Here is a 22,344-nt window from a genome sequence, read left to right as displayed (position 1 = left end):
GCACAACCAATTCTTATTAAAATGTGAGTCTTTGAAATGCAGGTCTATGGAAACGGAAATAAAGGATTTCATTATCTTCTCAAAATTCACAATGAGGACTGAACTCCCACTCTTCCCAAGCCATACAACTACTTGAATCCTCCTCTACCAACTCACACACCAGATATAATAAATGCAGCAGTTCAGTCTTAAATATCCAAATAAAAACCGTCATAAGGGAGAACTTTAAAGTCTGGTAAAAGTTATTTAAAAAGTTATTTAAAAATGACTTCTAATACTCATAGGTTATATATAGCTGGATACTCATACAATGATGTGATTTTAGAAACAATACTTCTCAAGAATAAATACCTGCCAGAAAGAATGGGCACTCGGCAATAACAGTTCCAGAATAACAATTTCAGAAACCTCAAGTCAGGAAAACAAAAACCGCAAGTAATTTATCCAAAATGCAAAATACTCCATAAGCTATTAATTTTGTTGTAGAACACTCACACCCTAAAATTTTCTTGGAAATGGAGGAAAAAAATTTAAGGACAATTTATATTTCTTTTCATTTTTTTACTAGGATCTTAGTGTTTTCAATTAAAACTAAACAGCTCAAATTCTCTCATGCAAAGTAAAAATGAAAGTCAGTTTTTTATTAAAACATAGTATTTTGAATGTTGGTATACCATCGGAATTCCTATAACATGTAGAACCTTAGAATTTTAACTATATTGGAGAAAAGAATTAAGGTGAGCAAAGCATCTTGGGGTTAAGTACATATAGCTGAGTGTGTTCCCTGGGCAATTCCTTTACAGCTAACTAAATAAAAGAAAAAAGTGAGGATGGGGGGAGAGTGAAGGGTATTATCCCTAGACAATCTGATTATATAACATGTACTTTAAATTACAGAAACAAAGCACACAGATAACAGTTCTAAAAAGTGACTAGTAGTTGCATTTTTTAGGTAATCAAACTAAAATCTTTAAGTGTACTTCATAAAGCTTTTTAAAGTATATGAGAAATACAGGATTTTTTTTTTTTTAAGAGACGTGGTCTTCCTCTGGCACCCAGGCTGGGGTGCAACGGCGCAATCATAGCCCACTGAGAAATACATTATTAAAATGCTTGTTAAAAATATAGATTAGATCCCCTCATACCCCTTAGGATGGTTATTATCAAAAAAACAAAAAATAAGTGTTGGTGAGGATTGAAGAAATTGGAAACCCAGTGCACTGCTGGTGAGGCTGTAAATGGTGCAGGCGCCATGGAAAACATGATTACAGGTCCTCGAAAAATTAACAATAGAAATACCACATGATCCAGCAATCCCATTTCTGGAATATAGTCAAAAGAACTGAAGGCAGGGTCTTGAAGAGATATCTGTACACCCATGATAATACCAGCACTATTCACAATAGCCAACCCAAACGTCCGTCAAGAGATAAAGAGATAAACCAAATATGCTACATACACAATGGAGTATTAATTCAGCCTTAAAAAGGAATGGAATCCTGTCACATGCTATAACCTGAATGAGCCTTGTGGACATCATGTCAAGTGAAACAAGCCACTCACAAATACTGTATGATTCCACTTATATGAGGTATCTAAAGTAGTCAAGTTCATAGAAACATAAAGTAGGTGGGTACCAGGGATGGTGGCAGGGGGAAAAGGAAAGTTACTGTTTAATGGGTATAGAGTTTTAGTTTTACAAGATGAAAAAGTCTTGGAGATCTGCTTCACAGCAACGTAAATATGCTTATCACTACTAAACCATACACTTAGAAATGATTACCATGATAAATTTCATGTTATGTGGAGTTTTTAAAAATTTATTCTTCAACTACACCAATGTTATGTGGTTTTTGCCAGTACTATGGAAAAAGTTTTTCCAATGGAGATTGGGGGTGATTTCACCCTTGGAGATTCTGATAAGTTGATAAAGATGAAAATTTGGTGGAATTTTTTTTTGCTTTTACCAACTATCACTATTTCTTCCCCAGATAGGTCTTATATCACCATGGCACAAAACTCAAGATTCAAGATATTAATTATGAAAACTAAATCTCCTTCCCACCTTACCCCAGCCACCCAGTTCTCCTCTAACACAGCCACTAATATTAGCTTCTTCTGTAGCCTTTCACAGGTATTCAGTATGTGTAAAAATATTTTTACAAAGTATCATATATCATTGGCACCCTACTTTTTCACTTCATACTACATCTTGAAAATCAGGCAATAGCAATAACTTTTTAAAAACTACCTCCCCTCAATTTTCAAAGGCTGCATTTTTGTATCAGTATAACTAGTCTCTGACAGATGGAAAGGTAAGTTGTTTCTAATATTTTACTATTATAAAAAATGCTGCAAAGAATAACCTATATATTCACACATGTGCAAATATGATGAAGTAAACCCAAACCTAAAGGATTTATCTGCAGGATAAATGCCAAGAAGTGAAAATGATTAGTCAAAGGACATGTACATTTAAACTTTGGTAGGCATTTTTAAATTTTGGCAGGTTATTTCCCAAATCTCCTAAGAGAATGTACCAACCTATACTTCCTCTAACAATGCATCAGAGTACCTGTATTTTCTATCTTTCAAAAAATGTTTTCTTAAAAGGCTTCCCTAATTTCAAACATAAAAAGGGAAAAAAATCCGTATTCCTTCTCTGAAGGATCTGATTTTTTTCCTGATGACCACCGAGCTATATATACTGCCAAAAAAAAAAAAAATCATTATCTCCTTTTCACACTGAAATGTGCCTTCATTATATTCTAAATTTCCATGTGAATTTGGGACTACTTTTATTCTGTACCACTAATCTATCTAATCATATACCTGAATCATGATGTTTTGACTACTGTAACTTTAGAATATACTTTTAATGTCTAGGTGAACTGGTTCCTTTTTAAAAGTTCCTTCTTTTTAAGAATTTTTCTGGATAATCTTGCTTATTTTTTCCTTACAAAATTTTAGATTCAGCTGGTCTAATCCTTAAAAATCCTGCTGGCATTTTTATTGGGATCATGCTATATTATTGATTAAAAAAGAATAATGTTTTTCACATATTGAATCACGATAGTGACTCTCTATATCATCTTTTAGGTTTTAGATGATTCTGCTACAGGTGACCTGCATCTGAGAAAGAGCCCTGCACGTCCAACGGCAGAACAGTGGTGCCTGACAGGGGCGAGGAAAGCCGCTGCACACAGTGCAGGCCGCGTCCAGCAGCGGGGCTGCAGCCTGACTGTGCTATGGATCGGTGCAAAGTTATCCTTGTTAGGGAGATCAACACAAGTTCTTCCCAGCGGCAGAAACTGCACTCCAAGCCACTTTCTATGTCCCTAGGGTAGAGGACAACTGCAGCTGAAGTAAGTGGTTCAGAATTCCATTCTATACAGGAATTTAAAAATCAGTGGTTTATTACAGGTTTAAGAGAACCAGAATGACATGAGACCCTGGGTGTGGGGAGGAAAAATTAACACTGTGACTTGAAAAGATCATTCTCCCACATTCCATTCCTAGTTCACTTAAGATTAGCATTTCAGGTAAATATACTAAGTTGCATAAAATTAAAACCTATGTGACTAAGTAAGTCCCAGCTGAAAGGAATGGGCTCAAAAAGGCTTTTGTTTTTTTAAGAGACAGGGTCTTGCTCTGTCGCCCAGGCTGGACTGCAGTGGCACAATCATAGCTCACTTCGGTCTCAAACTCCTGGGTTCAAGCAATCCTCTTAGCTCGGCTGGGACTATAGGCAAGCGTCATGATCCCAGCTAATTTTTTTTTTTTAAGAAACAGGGTCTTGCTATGTTGTCCAGGCTGTTCTCAAACTCCTGGGCTCAAGGGATCTTCCCGCCTACACCTCACAAAGTGCTAAGATTACAGGTGTGAGCTACCATGTCTTGCCCCAAAAAGGCTTGCTGAAGTGACAGGCAGAGCTTTAGTCTACGAAAAGCACTCACCCTAACAATGGCCAGCTAATTAAGGTCACCAACTCTATTTACATAAGCATATCCCCTCCTTAGATGGCAATTATTTCTAGATACTTCTAACCTGGACCATTAACTACAAAACTGGAAATTTAATATCAGTTTCCATTCCCTAAACTTTAAACTAGTATCAGACTTATTAAAATATTTTCTACCGGCCAGGCGTAGTGGCTCACGCCTATAATCCTAGCACTCTGGGAGGCCGAGGCAGGCGGATCGTTTGAGCTTAGGAGTTCTAGACCAGCCTTAGCAAGAGTGAGACCCCGTCTCTACTAAAAATAGGAAAAAATTACATGGACAGCTAAAATATATATATAAAAATTAGCCAGGCATGGTGGCACATGCCTGTAGTCCCAGCTACTCGGGAGGCTGAGGCAGGAGGATTGCTTGAGCCCAGGAGTTTGAGGTTGCCATGAGCTAGCTAGGCTGATGCCACGACACTCTAGCCCGGGCAACAGAGTGACACTCTGTCTCAAAAAAAAAAAAAAAAAAAATTTTCTATCTATAGGCCAGACACAGTGGCTCATGCCTATAATCCCAGCAGTTTGGGAAGCCAAGGCAGGAGGATTGCTTCGAGACTAGCCTGGGCTAAATAGTGAGACCTCATGTCCACAAAAAAAATTTAAAAATTAGTTGGGCATGGTGGTGCATGCCTGTAGTCCTAGCTACTTGGAAGGCTGAGGTTGGAGGATAGCTTGAACCCAGGAGTTCAAAGTTACAGTGCATTATGATTGTAACACTATACTCCAGCCTGGATGACAGAGCAAGACCTTGTCACTTAAAAATATATATATTTATATACATTTTTTTCTAGCTATAGATGAAGATTTTTACATTGGATCAAGTTCCCAAAACCAAAGAGCTAATACCAATTATTCTATTCCCTGAAAGTTTCCCAAACTCCTTCTTTATAGATATTAACATTTAGAAAGGGAGAAACTCGGAGCCATTAAGGCTGATGTGTGAAAAAACATCCCATTGTATTTCTGTGTTTTAAAAAATCTCTACAATGTGTACATTCTCTCACATTTGGTGAACAGATTATTCCTTTTTTCTCTGTGGGGGGTGGGGGGCTAAATACCTAAACCCAACAGATTGCTTCTAGTAGACTGGTACTCAGAGCAAGATGCTATCAAGTCAGAATGGGAAATCAGGATCAGAAGTCAGCTATATGACCATGAAACCAGGACACTAAACCTGTTAATACTGCATAAATATTTTCTGAGTTTTTTCCGTTTCTAAAATTGCTATATTCTTTTCCTATCACCAGTGAAAAAATAAGCTATCAAGATAACTCACTAATCAGATAATTACAAAAATTAACTTATTCAACAAATATTCACTGAGCTCCTACATATTAGGACCACATAGATATTTTAATAAGACACATATAAATTAAATATAAGTCTACATATTATAAAACTATAATATTTTTAAAAGCACAAGAATAAAATAAGCACTATATTCTTGAAACTACCATAGAAGTAAAATCTTTATAGATTACCAGAGATTAACTACAGTGCAATTTAACTGGATAAAAGTAACTTTATTTTTAGTTTGTAGCAACTGCAACACAGTGACAAACACTTTTTAAGATCATTTTAAACACATTTCAAACAAATTTAAACACATTTTAAAATCTGGCCTATACAGACGTCAAAATTGAATTGACAATATTCAACATATACTTCTGATTTTAAAAAGTCTTAACCAGCAAACTGATCTCTTTCACATTTATAAAGCACACTCAAAGGCCGACATAATGCTTAATGGTTCCTAAGACATAGGTGCATCTTAAAAAAAGAAAAGAAAAAAATGCTCTATGTCAAAATATTATAAACATTCCAAAAATGTAAGCATTTAATGGAACATTAGAAGCATTAATTAATGAACAAGACAAGATGCTCATTATAATCACAATGTTCTAGAAGTTCTAGCCAATGCAAAAAACAATCTGGCTCCAGAGTCCATTCCTTTTAATTTTCTACATATCTCTTCCAAAAGATAATAGATTTGTGAAGACCACTTAAAATCTTTTAAAATCCCGAAGGAAAAATGAAAACAGGTAAAAAACAAAAAAATACATAAAAAATGTTAAATTTCAATACCAATTAAAGAAATAAAAATGAAGAAAATAACAAATATTTTTTGCTCAAATGGGCAAACTCAAAAAATATTATAATTCTAAAGATTTCACGAGTTCAGTGAATAGTCCTAGGATTACAGACCAAAACTTCATAATTAAAGTTTAAAAGACTAAATAATGTGCCGTTATCCTTACCCCTAGAATCCCAATCCCAGGAATCAAGTTTCAGAAAATACTCGTGGATGTGCACAGACTGAACCTGGGAGTGGACACTGGGCTGCGATTACCCTTCCCATGTTTCTGATAAACAACCCTGATAGAATTTTATTTTAGAAAATGTGACATCAGAGATATGCTTCAATTTTTTTAACCCATCATGTAGCTGTGATATGTGATGGGTTAAAAGCGTATTTTAAAATTTTTCTCTCTTTTTCTCTGTACAGTAACATTTCAAGACAGTCCCTTCTCCCCCCTTCCCTTCCTCTCTCACCATGTACTCAAGAAAGTCCCTGCTGAAAAGAATAGTAACCTAGTGGGCAAGACATGACACCTGCACTAGCCCCGAGCAGCACAGCACAACTGACAGTCTGAATAGCGGTTAAGGGCACAGACCTCAGAGCCAAAAGCTATAGGTTACAATCTCAATTCTCCTATCTCCTAGCTGAATGAACCTTGATAAAGTCACTTAACCTCTCTAAATTTTCTCAAGTATGTAAATGAATACAATTTATTAAACAGGTAAGTTAATACAGAAAAGTACTTTACACAGAGCCTGGCATTTATTTAGCAGTTCAACTAATGTTAAGATATTATTATCTGTATTATTAGTATTAAAAAAAAAGCCACCTGTCCATTCCTTAAAAAAAAAAGACTGTCCTACCTGTTTGTGTTGTTATAACAGAATACTTGAGGCTGGGTAATTTATAAATAAAAGAAGTTTACTTGGCCCATAATTCCGGTGGCTACAGAGACCAAGAGCACGGCACCAGCATCAGCTCGGCCCAGCTGCACTAGCACGTGGTGGAGACACGGAAGGCAAGCAGGCATGTGTGAGGGCCCAAACAGGAGGAGGACCCTCACTGTACAGCACCCACTCTCGGGGAACTGATCCAGTCCCACAAGGGAGGGGACATGCTCCCTGGGGAGGGCATCAGTCTCCTCAGGAGGGATCCACCTCCCTGACCCAAACACCTGCCACCAGGCCCCACCTCCCAACACTGCCTAATTTTTTTGGCAGGGACGAATCACATCCAAACCCTAGCAGAGAAGTCACATTAAATAGACAGCATGTACAGTCCACCCTCAGGATCCATGGCCTCTGCATCCAGGGATTCAACCAAGCATGGATAGAAAACATCTTGGGGAAAAAATTCCACAAAGTTCCAAAAAGCAAAACTTGAATTTGTCACATGAATAAAGTGATATTCAGGCATCATAATGGGTATTAGAAGTAATGATTTAAAGTATATGGGAGGATGTGTGCAAGTTATATGTAATTACAATGCCACCATATAAGGAACTTGAGCATCTGTGGTCCCAGAACCAATTCTTCCTTGATAATGAGGGGTGTCTACCAAATTAACCTTTCTAAAATACAAAAAGTTCTGAAATTTAAAAACACATGTGGGCCCCAAGATTTTGAGTAAGCGATTGTGGTCCTGCACCTTTATAAACTCTTATGAAAAAATAATTACTAATAACTTATTGTATTTATTTTTTTAAGTCAGCCCGATGCCAGGCTGCCCATATTGTTTATTGTCCAGCTCTGGAGGAGCCCAGGGTCCGGCAGGAGTCCCTGCGGAAGGCCAGTCGCTGCAGATGAGCAGACGCTCCTTTTCTCCTAGAACCCCGACTCCGTTGACAAGAACATATTCATAGTAAGACCATCCACATAACGTCAGTCTCCTCGAGTTAACAACAAACTCCATTTGCAATGGCATGGACTATATGTTTGTTCACCACCTTAGTCCTTGTATTTGGTACTGGAAAAAAAAAAATCAGTGAGTAGATTGCACTATCTGCTACCCTGCACAACTGTATTAGAGGCTTACTTGCCTAATTCACAATCCAAGATTTAGTGAGCTCCTTGAGCTCTTATTATAAAGGTATGGAATGAGTGATGAGAAGGGTGTATCAGGACATTTTCACATACATGTAACAGAAAAATCCAAAGCAAATTGGATTAAACAAGGTGTTTATTGACTCGTAAAACTGAAAGTGTAAAGGCATAGCACCTTCACGGAAGGCTTGATCTAGCAGCTCAACTGAGGTGACCAGGGCATGGTTTTTCTCCACTCTGTTCCTTCAGTGTTGACTTCTTACTCAACTAGCTTTCCTTTGATGGTCAGAAGATAACTACCAGGAGTTCAATGACTACGTTTTCAGGTTGACATTCAGAAAAAAAAAGTGGCTTCATCCCAGCATTCCTAGCAAATGTCCTAAGATTCATTCTGACTGATCAGGCTTAAGTCACATGCCTGCCGTGATTGGCTTAGGTAAGACACATGATCCATTCCTACAAACCCATCGAAACTTATATGAAAGCACATTAAAGTTGACCTTAGTGATTTTAATTTCTTATATTACTAAACAATAATATTACTGCATTTAAACTGATGAGCAAAGCACATCATATAACTTCCCCTATCTTCTTAAAAAGTTACTCTCCCAGATTTTCATCACAACCTATCAAGAAAACAAAATTAAAATTTTCCCTTAATGTACATCACTTTTGGAAGAATTCAAAATGTACTACTAGATTACCTGGTAAAATCAAAAACACAAGTTTATGATTTTTTTTGTTAACATAACTGAAAGCAACACCATAGATTTTCAAGAATAAATAGAGGTCCTTATCCCATACTTTTTTGAGATTATAACAACAACTTAAAAGAAGAGTACAGGAATATCTTGACTTTGGCAAAAAAGAAAGGAAGAAAAAAGAAGTGGTTTGTTTCATACAGCCTTAAAATATAAGCAACTAGATAATCCATCCTATGGCTCAAGACCCCTCTTACCATACTCACTACCAAACCTCTTCTCTTGCCCTGCCCAAAACACAGGGTCCTAGGAACACAGTGGGGGATGCACACTTTAGGGAATCTTATTGTGAATGTGCACTCCAAAGCCAAATACAAAGCGTTCCTGAACTATGTTTCCTACTGCTCACATCCCTCATTCTTACAATTAGCACAGAAAACACAAAGTTTATTCTCAGATTTTATAATGGAGAAGAAAGCAAAATTGCATTTATTAGACTACAAGCCAATACTCAAAACATGTAGGAGTATTCTGGTTCTGATGGTAAAGTTGCACAAAAACAAAAGGCAAAATCCAAGCAATATGTTTTAGAGTAGAACTAACCACCTGAACATATTTTACACACTAGTCATCTTAAATAAAAAGTCAAACTTCACTAATAATCCTAGAGGGAAGTAGTGTGGTTAGAGAAAAGGATGTGAAATAGAAGAAAATCTCTATTCAATTCCGTGGACTGGTTTTTCAAATACTCCACCATTCAAATAATTCAGTTCGACAAATATGTACTTAGGAATTCACTAAGAAGAGCGCATTAGGGTCAGACACGATAGGGAAATACACACAGCCTTTGACTTCAAACATTCCTGAACAGCATAAAACATAATCAAGTAGAAATGCCTGAGACACTAAAAGATAGGGCTTTGGGTAATCAGAAAAGGAAGAAATCAAATGAATGTGGATGATTTCTATACCAAATAACAGAAAATCTCAAGGCAAAGCTACTTAATAAAGCAATTCAGGTAGGGTGGCTCTAAGCATAGTAAACGGGGCTCCAGTTCTACTTTTCTGCAATTCTGTGGGTGCTGCCCTCCGTCATGGAGGCATCGCCTTCGAGCTACTAGAAAAACGGCTACAGCAGTCCCAGATGTCACATCCAGATAAAACCAACCCTGGAGAGAAGACAGACCATCTTTTTTCTTCCTTTTCTCAAATGCAAGAAAACCTTCCCCAGAAGCCTCTTGCAGATTTCTCTTTTATGTCCCATCAGCCAAAACTGTCTCTTGTATCCATTACTAGAACAGTCACTCCAGAGGGAATGAGATTCACTACAACTAAGATTACCATGGATACTGGTAACCATCATGTCCATCACTTCAGTGTTGGCTGAGTATTTCAAGAATATTTCCGGCCTTGGAACGAAGAAGAAATAAAAAAGAAAAATACATAAGCAAAGGAAGAGATGTGCCTAACTGGAAGAAGAAAGCCAAATTCTGAAATCATACATTAAATACACTTTAGGGATAAAGAATTCTCTTAAATTGCACTGTTGTCTTTCCCAGTGATACAAAAATTAACTTACTGTTCATCAGTAAATGCTAAGAATGCAGAAGTCATCCTATTTTTATGGAAAGGATTGAGGTTATTTAATTACCAGTGGGGACAATCAGACTTACCACTCCTCATCAGTGGAGCCACCCATTCAGCTGCATCTGGGCTTAGAACATTCCATATTAGGCATCCAGATGACTCTGCAGACTCACTGCCAATAGTTGTTCCTTGAAGGTTTCTTCTATCTGGGGAAGAGGTTTCACTCAAAAATCCACACACTCCAAACTGGCCCTATCTGCAAATGAAAGCATGCAATTAGGAGGCAAAAAGCTGCAGGGAGCAATTCCCCCTCCCCCATCTATAATTAACTGATCCATATGAAAACTGAACTCAAACATCAGACTAAGCACCATATTTAAACTAAGCAACCTACACTTCAACACTTGTAATGTGCTTATTATATGTGGTTACCATCCTTTTCCCATCATATAAATCTGTTGTTGCTTCCACAGTATACCAGGTATAACCCTACCAAACATTGCCAGTAAGCAAAATTCAGCAGACAGATATTTTTGTTGGACCCACACAAGGTTGGTCTACACAGTGTGTTAAAGGATAGCTACCTACATTTATAAATCAGAAGACTTCACCTGAAAAATCAACACTTCTAGCTCTCTTGAAAAATCAGAAAATCTGGCAATACTGGACCCATGTTCCCACATGGTAATAATCTGTTGGAGCTGATTAACAGTTAACCCTCTAGGTGGGGCATGGACTTTGCAGTTCTCCAAAGACAACGCCACTCTTTTATGTTACAACCTGGCTTGCAGTTACCTGCCTGGACTCCACAGGCATCTGAGCTTCCAAACTCTGCTACATATTTCTAGTAGCTCCCAGGGAACATTTTATTATTGCCAAACCCAGGCATGTTTTTCTGCCTTGAGGATATAATATAGCATAAGGGAACAACAACATGGGCTCAGTCAGGGCACCCAAGACCTGAGTTCTAATTCTGTAAATGACTAGCTATGGGACCTCAGGCCTGTTTTTAACCTAAAATATATTTCTTCATTTACAAGCACCCAAATAAACCTATAAGCATTTAACACAGTAGGCAAACAGGCCTAAAATCTAACCTGTCCAAGCTGAATTGATAATCTTAAATCCACTGCTTCCTCATTCTTCCTCATCTCAGTAAATCATACCATGATCCACACAGTTCTGCTCAAGCCACAAACATGAAAGTCCTTACCATAAACTCTCCTTGTCCCCCCCAAATCATCAGCAAGGCAATTAATTCTCCCTCCAAAATACATAATTTGAACAGATTGTTAGAATTCCAGCCATGAAAACAAATAGCAATTTCTACCTCAGAATCAAATACTCTGCTGAAATTGCCTATAAATTCAACTACTTAAATAATAGTAGCTTGAAATGTCAAGGTTCTATATTATGAGGAATATTAATATTTCATTAAAAGAAAAATGAAGACAACTATTGGGGATGCTGCACATCACTCCTTGCAAGGTATTGATATTACAATTCATAAGCTTACGCAATTCTTCAACTCTAAGCTGACAAGGAACTAAGAGGCTATGCTAAATCTTATAATGAAATTGGGAAAACCAAAAGACTACTGTTAGCAGAACTAATACGTGGTTTTAGGAACATTGCAGGATACATGATCAGTACTCAAAAACAAACTCTATTTCTATAAAACAATTGTTCAAAGAACAATCAGAAACTGACATTGTAAAAAAAGTTCATTTATAATATGAAAACATGAATTATGAATCAATTATCAAATGATGTGCAAAGACAAATAGAGAGAGATACTACGTTCATAGATCAGTGCAGCCAATGGTGTTAACATGTCAATTCTCCCCAATTTAAGCAAGAGTCAGCGCAATTGTAGTTAAGATCCCAGAAGACTTTTTTGTAGAAATTGACATGTTGATTCTAAAATCACATAGAAATGCAAAAAAGATAGAATAGTGAAAATAACTTTGAAAAACAATACCATTAGAAACCTTATACTATGTGAATTCAAGGCTTACTATAAAGCTATAAAAAGAAAGTACTGATACAACATGGATAAACCTTGAACATACTAAGTGAAAGAAGACAGTTACAAAAGGCCACATATTACCTACTCTGCTGACAGAAATGTAAAATTGTACAGCTACTCTGGAAAACCGTCTAGCAGCTCCTCAAAATGTTAAACGTAGAATTACCATATGAGGCCGGGCGAGGTGGCTCACGCCTGTAATCCTAGCACTCGGGGAGGCCGAGGCCGGCCGATCGCTCGAGGTCAGGAATTCGAGACCAGCCTGAGCAAGAGCAAGACCCCGTCTCTACTAAAAATAGAAATAAATTATCTGGACAACTAAAAATATATATAGCAAAAATTAGCCAGGCATGGTGGCGCATGCCTGTAATCCCAGCTACTGGGGAGGCTGAGGCAGGAGGATCGCTTAAGCCCAGGAGTTTGAGGTTGCTGTGAGCTAGGCTGACGCCACGGCACTCACTCTAGCCCAGGCAACAAAGTGAGACTCTGTCTCCAAAAAAAAAAAAAAAAAAAGAATTACCATATGATCCAGCAATTCCACTCCTAGGTATATATCCAAGATAAATTACAACATATCCACACAAAAAAACCTGTACGTGAATTTTCATAGCAGTGTTGTTCATCATAGTTGTTTGGGTTCACTCACTATCTATTCATTAGTGAATAGATAAATCAAATGTTGTATATCCTACAATGGAATAATATTTAGCCATAAAAGAGAATGACGTACTGATATGCACTGTCCAGATCACACTTGAAACATTATGCGAAATGAAAAAAAGCCAGTTGGCCACACAGCATACAATTCCATTTATATCACATGTCCACGGAGGCAAATCTAGAAAGATGAAATATGTTAGTGGTTGCCAGGGGCTGAGGAGACGGAAGAACGGGGAATGACTACTAATTTCTTTTTTTTTTTTTGGGGGGGGGGGTGATGAAAATATTGTAAAATTAGATAGTGGCAAGGGCTGTATAACACTGACTTATGTACTTTAAAAAGGTGTTTATGTTATATGAATAATCTCAATAAGGCTGTTACAGTAAAAAAAAGAATTTCTCCCCTCACTCCCTCAAAACAGAAAAATCGGTCATTTCCTTAGGACATACTCTCGGAAGTACTAAGTTCTGCTCTGTGACATTGCCAAAGTGCTTCTGAAAGAGGCTCCACAGATTTGTACTGCCTCCAGCACTGTATTCAGCACCTGTGTCACTGTGTCTGAATCAGCACCATTTCTCAAATCTGATAAAAAAAATTTTATTATTGGTTGAACACTTTCCTCTCCTATTTTCATCATATATTTCTTTTCAAAGGGTCAGTTCTTAGCCTTTAAAATTTACCATCTTTATGCATACAGCACAAATGCTTCAATTTCTCAGGAAATGTAGAAATAGTTACTTTCTTGCCATTTTGGTCAGCAATAATTAATTCATCCCAATGGGTTCCATTTCAGCTTTTAACAATAAAACGTGCCTTGAAGTCAAATATTTCGAACAGTTATAAGAACCACTCTGCTTCTCAGACGGGGAAGTTAAGAGGGTCACTACAATATGAGTCCACCTGGGTTACGTCTATTTCCAGTTTCCTGACTGCAATTCACTTTCAAGTGAAACATCCAAGTGGCTCCCAAGATATTTTAAAACCATAAGGTGTAGCAGAAAAGAAATGAAACATTTATTAGCATCTTCTACAAGCCAAGTGCTTTATGTGTATTATTTCATTTAATCCTAATAAACCTATTACCCTCACTTAAATGAAAAGGGAAATAAAAATCACGAAGGGTAGGCCGGGCTCGGTGGCTCACGCCTGTAATCCTAACACTCGGAGAGGCCGAGGTGGGTGGATCGCTCAAGCTCAGGAGTTCGAGACCAGCCTGAGCAAGAGCGAGACCCCATCTCTACTAAAAAAATAGAAAGAAATTATCTGGCCAACTAAAATCTATATACAAAAAATTAGCCGGGCATGGTGCCACATGCCTGTAGTCCCAGCTACCCAGGAGGCTGAGGCAGTAGGATCACTGAGGCCCAGGAGTTTGAGGTTGCTGTGAGCTAGGCTGAAGCCACGGCACTCACTCTAGCCCGGGCAACAAAGCGAGACTCTGTCTCAAAAAAAAAAAAAAAATCACCAAGGGTAAGAACTTGCCATGCAGCAGGTATGTGCCAGAGTTAGGGATCAAACTGAGGTGTGTCTAACTCCAAAGTCCATATTCTTTCTGCCACTGTACAGTACTTCCCAAGCTTATGACTCTGAAAAATCAGAAAGGACTTCATCAAATGTGAGTTCTGCCACTTACTGTGAAATTTCTAAGCTTCTTTAGAACAGTTTACAAAAACAAAATAAATGTAAAGAGAGGCTAAAAACTCACTGTGGAATGAAACTCTTTAAAAAATAACATTTTTTTAAAACAGCAAAATGTATGGAATAATTCTAAAACTTTTCTCGAATTTATCTCAAGATTCACTTCACCTTCCAACAAACAGAGACACCTGCATATCCATTCACAAATATATAATGTCGATGAAAAACATTTTTTAGTGACTACACTGCCAGTCTCTAAACAAGAAATACATCATTTCTCAGTAAAAAAGTCCACATTGACTACACTGCTTTTTATTTTTCTTTACCACGTGAGAAGTGCTTTCCGCAACACATGCACCGTCCAGGATGTAGCATTGCGGGGTAAGAGAAATGGCTACTGAACAGAAAAAGACTACAAGAGCTTGTGAACACAGAAAACGACATAGCTAAAAACAAGGCAAAACATCAACAGCCTACTCTACCCTAGGTAACAGGTACCTTTCCTGTGGCAAAGGAAAGAACATTTAAATTATAAAACCCTTAAAGGACCTTTGATTGGCTTTAAAAATTGCTACTTCAGGCCCAGCACAGTGGCTGGTGCCTGTAAGCCTAGCACTCTGGAGGCCGAAGGAGGAGGATCCCTTCAGCTCAGGAGTTCAAGACCAGCTTGAGCAAGAGTGAGACCCCATCTCTACCACAAACAGAAAAAATCAGCCGGGCATGGTGGCGCATGCCTGTAGTCTCAACTACTTGGTAGGCTGCGGCAGGAGGATCACTTGAGCCGAGAAGTAGGAGGTTGCAGTGAGATGTGATGACTCCACTGGCACTCTAGCCCCAGCAACTGAGTCAGACCTGTCTCAAAAAAAAATTGCTACCTTAAGACCCAAACAATTACTTGACAAGATTCGGACTGGTAATTTCCAAGGATGCAATACACCAATGCATATCAGCAATTCTTCCACAAGAATTTTCACATTCATAAAACAAAAGTCAAATCAAACATGAACATAAGAATTCTTACATGCTAAATTTTCTTTTTCTAAGAACTCCTTCACTCTGACACATAAAAAGGGTAGCAATATCTAATAAAACTGTCATACTACACATAGATGAAGGCTGTCAAAAAAACACATTTTTCTTCTAGAAGTATTTTAATATTAAGACATCAGTAGGACTTGGGCAGTCTAAAAAATATGAACATATTTACAGGCCCATATTTCAGCATAGGGCTATTTAAAATAATGCTACTTTACATAGAGTCAGGAACGGTTTTTGTTAGCTAGCATAAAACAATCAGGCTATTGTACAATGGTGAGAGAGCTCTTAAGAAAAAAATTACTGCTTAAGTAATTCTTGTCTCCAGTTGACTCGGCCACATTCTGCTCTCCATAAACACCATTGTTTTTAATCCCAGCTTTACTGACAGCTTTACCCTTGTCAAACAAAATTTTTACTTTCCAATAAGACCCTTTCAAACTGAAGTAATGAGAATTCTATGCTAAGAATACTATGTATAATAAGATCTTACTTTTGTGAAAAAGCACATATTCACTGATTTATCTGGAAGGACATTCATCAAAATATTACCAGTGGTTGGTTATCTTGCGGTGGTATGAGTAAAGGTTTCTTCTTTACCTTGTATGTACTTTCTGATGCTCTACATTAAACACTTTTTTTTCATATGTACTTAAGAGAGAACAATTTGAGTTAAAGGATAGGAAACGTGGGTGTCATGTTTTATAATAATTCAATACCACCAGATCAAATCCACTTATTCAGAATTAACATAAAGCAAATGTTGCTCAAGAAATACCAATAAATTCCCCTGAGCCAACAAAGTTCAATTTTTAAACAATAAACTTCCTCAGATAAGAAAATGATGCCTGTAATTTCATGTCTCTTTACTGGAGAGCTGGGGGGAGGGTTGGAAACAGGCTGGAATGTCCAGGTAACCACAGGAAAGATAACAGGAAAAAACTCGAGAAACAAGACAAAATCATTTCATTGATTTAGTGACATTTATTTGTAGAAGAAATCATGGAGTAGCAGAAGTAAATGATCAGAAAATGTAAGCAAGCACTTCAAGAGTAATAATGGGCAAAAGAAGAAAAAAGCCAGAAAAAAAAAAAAAAGAACTGAACTCAGACATATTTATGTAAATCATTCTGGGGGAAAAAAAGGATAGATAATGCCGTATCACTAACTGAATCGGATCTGCTTTCTTGACTAGAAAAGGAACACCTTTCAAAGGCTTAGTTACTGCTCAGCAGCAAAACCAAGAACACTCTCAGAGGAATCTGAAGATCTTTTGTGCCTGCTTTGGAATAAGCTAAACTATTAGATATACAGTTAAATAATTAACATACAAACATATAAATAGCTAATTTTATGCATTAAATGAATCTCAAGTAATCATTAGATGTGAAGGGAACATAATTTTGAAAAAGAAAGAAGGTAAAGCACTGAGGTAATTTCACTAACTCCTACGAAGAAATTATCTTTAAACCAAACCAAGTAACTCTACTAGGTTAAAACGTAAGAAATTGCCAATATTCAAGCAAAAACCAGCAATTTCACATGGGCCCACCCAGTGGTCTCCTGATAAATACTGAACCACCACCTCTTTTGAAAGAAAGAGCCCTGATCTGCAGCTTTTGCCCATTCCCGTGTTATAACTGTCCCCCCACGGCCAGTCCAAGCTGCAGATGAGGCACCGGGCGCAGACTCGGAGCGAGAGGCACAGGCACCCACCGACGCCAGCACCACTGGCTCCACGGGACACGCTGAGGACCAGAGCAGGTCCCAGACTGTCTCACCCTTTTCTAAAACCAGGCTTTTGTCTGACCGATCCAGTTTCTGTCTTCCCCAGGTCAGAAGAAATGTGCTGTTGACAGTTTAAAATACTAGTACACTAAAATCATTCATGACAGAACAGATGAGACTGGTACCTGGTTTCATCCATTCAACACTTTACTGCACACCTGTTTGGTGCCAGGTAGCGTTCTGGGCATTGCGGACAGCAGGGAACAAGACAAAGGAGGTCCCTGCTCTCATAAGAAATGTATATAAAAAATACATAATTTCAAAGACTGAGAAAGGCCATGAAGAAATTAAAACAGTAATGGGGAAGCTATTTTAAACTGAGTGGTGACTTAGGTGATATTTAAGCTGAGACCTTAAAGTTAAGGGGCCAGGCTCAAGATCTGGGAAAGACCAATCAGACAAAGGAAACGACCAGTGAAAAAGTCCTAAGGCAAGGCCAGGCGCGGTGGCTCACGCCTGTAATCCTAACACTCTGGGAGGCCAAGGCGGGTGGATTGCTCGACATCAGGAGTTCGAGACCAGCCTGAGCAAGAGCGAGACCCCATCTCTACTAAAAATAGAAAGAAATTATCTGGCCAACTAAAATATATATGGAAAAAATTAGCCGGGCATGGTGGTGCATGCCTGTAGTCTCAGCTACTGGGGAGGCTGAGGCAGTAGGATCGCTTAAGCCCAGGAGTTTGAGGTTGCTGTGAGCTAGGCTGACGCCATGGCACTCACTCTAGCCCGGGCAACACAGCAAGACTCTGTCTCAAAAAAAAAAAAAAAAAAAAAAGTCCTAAGGCAAGACCAAGCATGGCATGTTTGAGAAACTGAACAGACTAACTTGGATAGAGTGTAATGAGCAAAGGTAAGATTGTCTGAGAGGTTGTCAGAGGCAGGAAGATAGATCTCCAGGAATTCAAGACCAGCCTGGGCAACACAGCAAGATCCCATCTCTAAAAAAAAAAAAAAAAAAAAAAAAAAAATTTCTGCTCAGCTGGGCAAGGTGGTACACGCCTGTAGTCCCAGCTACACAAGAGGCAATGGCAGGAGACTGCCAATGTAAAACCCTCCAATAGAAGTCTCATAGTTTTAGGGAGGGATTTTCAGTGTACAAAAATGTATTGGTATGCCTGTCCTCTTGGTACTGTACTGCCTATTTAGTCCCCCCTTAAAAAAGGACAGAAATATAAGTACATTTATTGTTTTGCATGGTAAATTAGCAGCTAGCTACAATAATCCCAGGAGTTATGATCACACCACTACACTCCAGCGTGGGCAACAAAGCAAAACTATGTCTCTTTAAAAAAAAAAAAAAAAAAAACTGTGACTACAGCTGAAATTAACTTAGTGGTAGGACTACACACCAGCTCAGAAATAAGGATCTTATTAACCCAAGATGCTTACTTCAAACATGAAATGCTAACATATGAATTCAAGTACGTCAATGTTGAATTCTAATGAAGATGACCTAATTAGTCCATAAAATAGATTCACTATGTTGTTCAGGCTAGGATTATTTCAAAACCACAGGCAAACACTTCTAGTGTATCATCCAAAATCATTTTATTTGGTATGTAAATAGACTTTTTAAGAATTATAAAGGTCATGTTTATTTTAACGTGAAAGAAAAATATAATACCAAATCTGATTTTTGTTCAAATTAGTGCTTAGGAGTTACAGTAAAATATCAGCATATCAGTCTAAATTACAGTTCATATTACAAAAACTGTAAAGATATATACACACACATATGCACCCACACTCCCTATAGCCATGAAAACCAAGCCCACATTATGGTCACATAAAAGTCTCACAAGTCAATAAAAACAAATTTTTGCATATCACACAAAAATAAGAAATTGTGTAGACTGGTTTAAGGAGAATTTATACTTGTACATAAAATTATTTATTCATTCAGGAACTACTAAGCTACTCATTTCAACAATTTATCTAAAAGATTTTTTTTTTTTAATCAACCAACAGGAAATGAGACCTACAGCTCAGGGAAAAAAGGTTAAAAGAAAAAATCTTGTCTCAGCAGAATGAGATACTAAAAATCTGCATATCATTAATTCCCCTTGCATTCTCATTTCCCAACTAAATATCAGTTAAACTGCATTTTTAGACTATGCATTTAAGTCTGTATAAGCATTTTTCTTTTTTTTTTTTCACTTAAAGAGCACAAATAAGTACATGCATTTAATACTACTCAATAAACTTGTGATTATTGTAGCTAGCTGCTAGTTTACCGTGCAAAACAATAAATGTACTTATATTCCTCTCCTTTTTTAACGGGGGACTAAATAAGTGGTCCAGTACCAAGAGGACAGGCATACCAATACATTTTTGTACACTGAAAATCCCTCCCTAAAACTATGAGACTTCTATTGGAGATTGTTACCAAAAAAAATAAAAACTGCTAAGAATACCATTAGGCTTTCTCAGTAATTTCTCCTTTTCTTTAACAAAAATAGTTGAGCAAATCACAAAAGAACAATGAAGTTTTGGCTCCTGATCTCACCTGAGCCTACATCCCTGATAAAAAGAAGGGCATACATAATATAGTCCAACTTGAAGTGTCTAGTCCATGAAAATCGCCAACACTCAGAACTCAAGAAATGTAACTTAAAAGAAATATGGGGCAAGCCCAAAATACATGTTTTACATGTTGTCACCCTATTTCCAAACCAGGTTTTCCTCTTCTTTATTTCATTTGCCTTAGCTCTCTTCATTCCTTTCCCACCTCCTCTGTTCCTTACCATTTCACTGCATATTTTCACTTCCCATACACAAAAATTGACTTGAAACTTACTTTATATTCTTGTATCTAAATTTGTTTCTACTTAATTCTTACAGGACCATACGGTTTTAGGTGAAGTTCAAATACTTTTGTTATAGAAATATGCTGTAAGCTTTAACCAGAATCAGGAGTAACCAGACAAGCACCCATTCATTCAGGAACTGTGAGTGCCCATCAGGAGCCAGCCATGGTCCTGGGGACTCTGCAGTGAATAAAACAATGCTCTATCCCTGAGGGCACGAAAGCAAGACTACGCTTGGCAGGTTCAAGAAACCTGGAGGATGCCTGGGGCCCAGAGTAGAGGAAGCCAAGGAGAAACCTGATTGTGTAGGACACAAAACCAGAGAGGCAGGAGGTACAGATCAACGGAGGCTCTTATAGGCACAGTAAATATTGTGGCTTTTACTCTCAAGGATATAGAAAGCCACCAAATGCTTTGACCACAGGAGTAAAATAATCAGACTTTCATGTTAAAAGGATCACCCTGGTTGCTGGGTTGAGAATAGAAAAGTACAGAAGCAGCAGGGAGACTAGTGACTATGAAAATAACACAAGCGGCCAGGCGCGGTGGCTCACGCCTGTAATCCTAGCACTCTGGGAGGCCGAGGCAGGTGGATCGCTCGGGAGGTCAGGAGTTCGAGATCAGCCTGAGCAAGACCCTGTCTCTACTAAAAATGGAAAGAAATTATCTGGCCAATTAAAAATATATATAGAAAAAATTAGCCAGGCATGGTGGCGCATGTCTGTAGTCCCAGCTACTCAGGAGGCTGAGGCAGGAGGATCGCTTAAGCCCAGGAGTTTGAGGTTGCTGTGAGCTAGGCTGATGCCACGGCACTCACTCTAGCCCGGGCAACAAAGTGAGACTGTGTCTCAAAAAAAAAAAAAAGAAAGAAAATAACACAAGCAAGAGATTATGGTTGCTTACAGAGGTGGCAGCAAATTGTGGTTCCATTTATAGCTAAGGCAGCATTTAAAGTACATAAAGAATGTACTTTCATGATAATTATTTGAATCAGACATGGGAGTATCAGAAGGAAAGCAGTCAAGATGTCTATGAGGTTTGGGGCCAGAGAAACTGAAAGAGGGAGTGGACATTTAAAAGATGAGGAAGAATGGAATGGAAACAATTACTGGAGGGGGTGGGTGAGAAACAGGAGGCGAGGAGTTGTTCAGTTGTGACATGTTAATTTGGCATCTAGATGTCTAGTTAAATTAGACATCTAGTGAAAATGTTGAGTATGCAGATGAATATACAAGTCTGGAGATTAGGAAAGAAATTCAAACTAAAGATAAAATTTTTAGTTAGAAATATATAATTCTAGCTAGATAGGATGAGATCACAAAGGACTAAATATAAATACAGAACAGGTCTAAACATATATCCCTGGAACACTGCCTCATTTTTTAGAAGTTGGAGTCACGAAAAGGAACCAGCAAAAGAAACTGAAAATAAGCAGTAATATCACAGAAGCAAAGGGAAGAAGGTTTCAAAGAAGAGAACATTATCAACCACATCAAATGCTGTTATTGCTGCTATATTCACTGACATTAGAATTCACCAAAGAGGTCACTAGGAACCTCAAAAAAGAGCTGCTATGGTAGAATAGAAGAGAAAAAAAACCTCACTGTAGTGGATCCAAGAGAGAGAGGGAGTACTGAAGACCACAAATACCAACTTTTCTGGAGAGTAGTAACTAAAGAAAGATGTGAACAAGGTTTTTTAAAGATGGGAGATAGCAGTATCTATATGCTGCATATATATCTACATGCTGACAGGAATGATCCAGCAAAAATAGGACACTGACCCATCTCGTTGACATGCACATGGGGACGAACATGGAAGCAACGCAATGCCCTCGACAGGAGGAAGGGGAGAGAACCCAGGGCAGCCGTGGAGACCGGGGTGAAGAACAGCAGGAAATGCAAAGAGCACGGGCAGAGGCCTGAGGGACGTGGAAACGCTTTCTGATTGCTTTCATTTTTCACACACAG

At 38.1% G+C, this 22,344-nt stretch overlaps 1 protein-coding gene across 4 annotated transcripts in view; it reads right to left on the bottom strand.

Annotated features, from left to right (window-relative positions):
- Nucleotides 1-22,344, bottom strand: part of CDC42SE2 (CDC42 small effector 2) — a 79,620-nt gene that overhangs the window by 52,009 nt on the left and 5,267 nt on the right. For all 4 annotated transcript variants that reach the window (XM_045550713.1, XM_045550714.1, XM_045550712.1 and 1 more), the window contains exon 2: nucleotides 10,503-10,672. The gene's annotated coding sequence lies outside the window, so the exon portion shown is untranslated. The remainder of the gene's footprint in view (nucleotides 1-10,502; nucleotides 10,673-22,344) is intronic.

Source organism: Lemur catta, chromosome 5 (assembly GCF_020740605.2).
Source record: "Lemur catta isolate mLemCat1 chromosome 5, mLemCat1.pri, whole genome shotgun sequence".
Classification (NCBI taxonomy): Eukaryota; Metazoa; Chordata; class Mammalia; order Primates; family Lemuridae; genus Lemur; species Lemur catta.
Note: the sequence above shows the minus strand (reverse complement) of the source record. Positions and strands in the feature narration are given on the sequence as shown.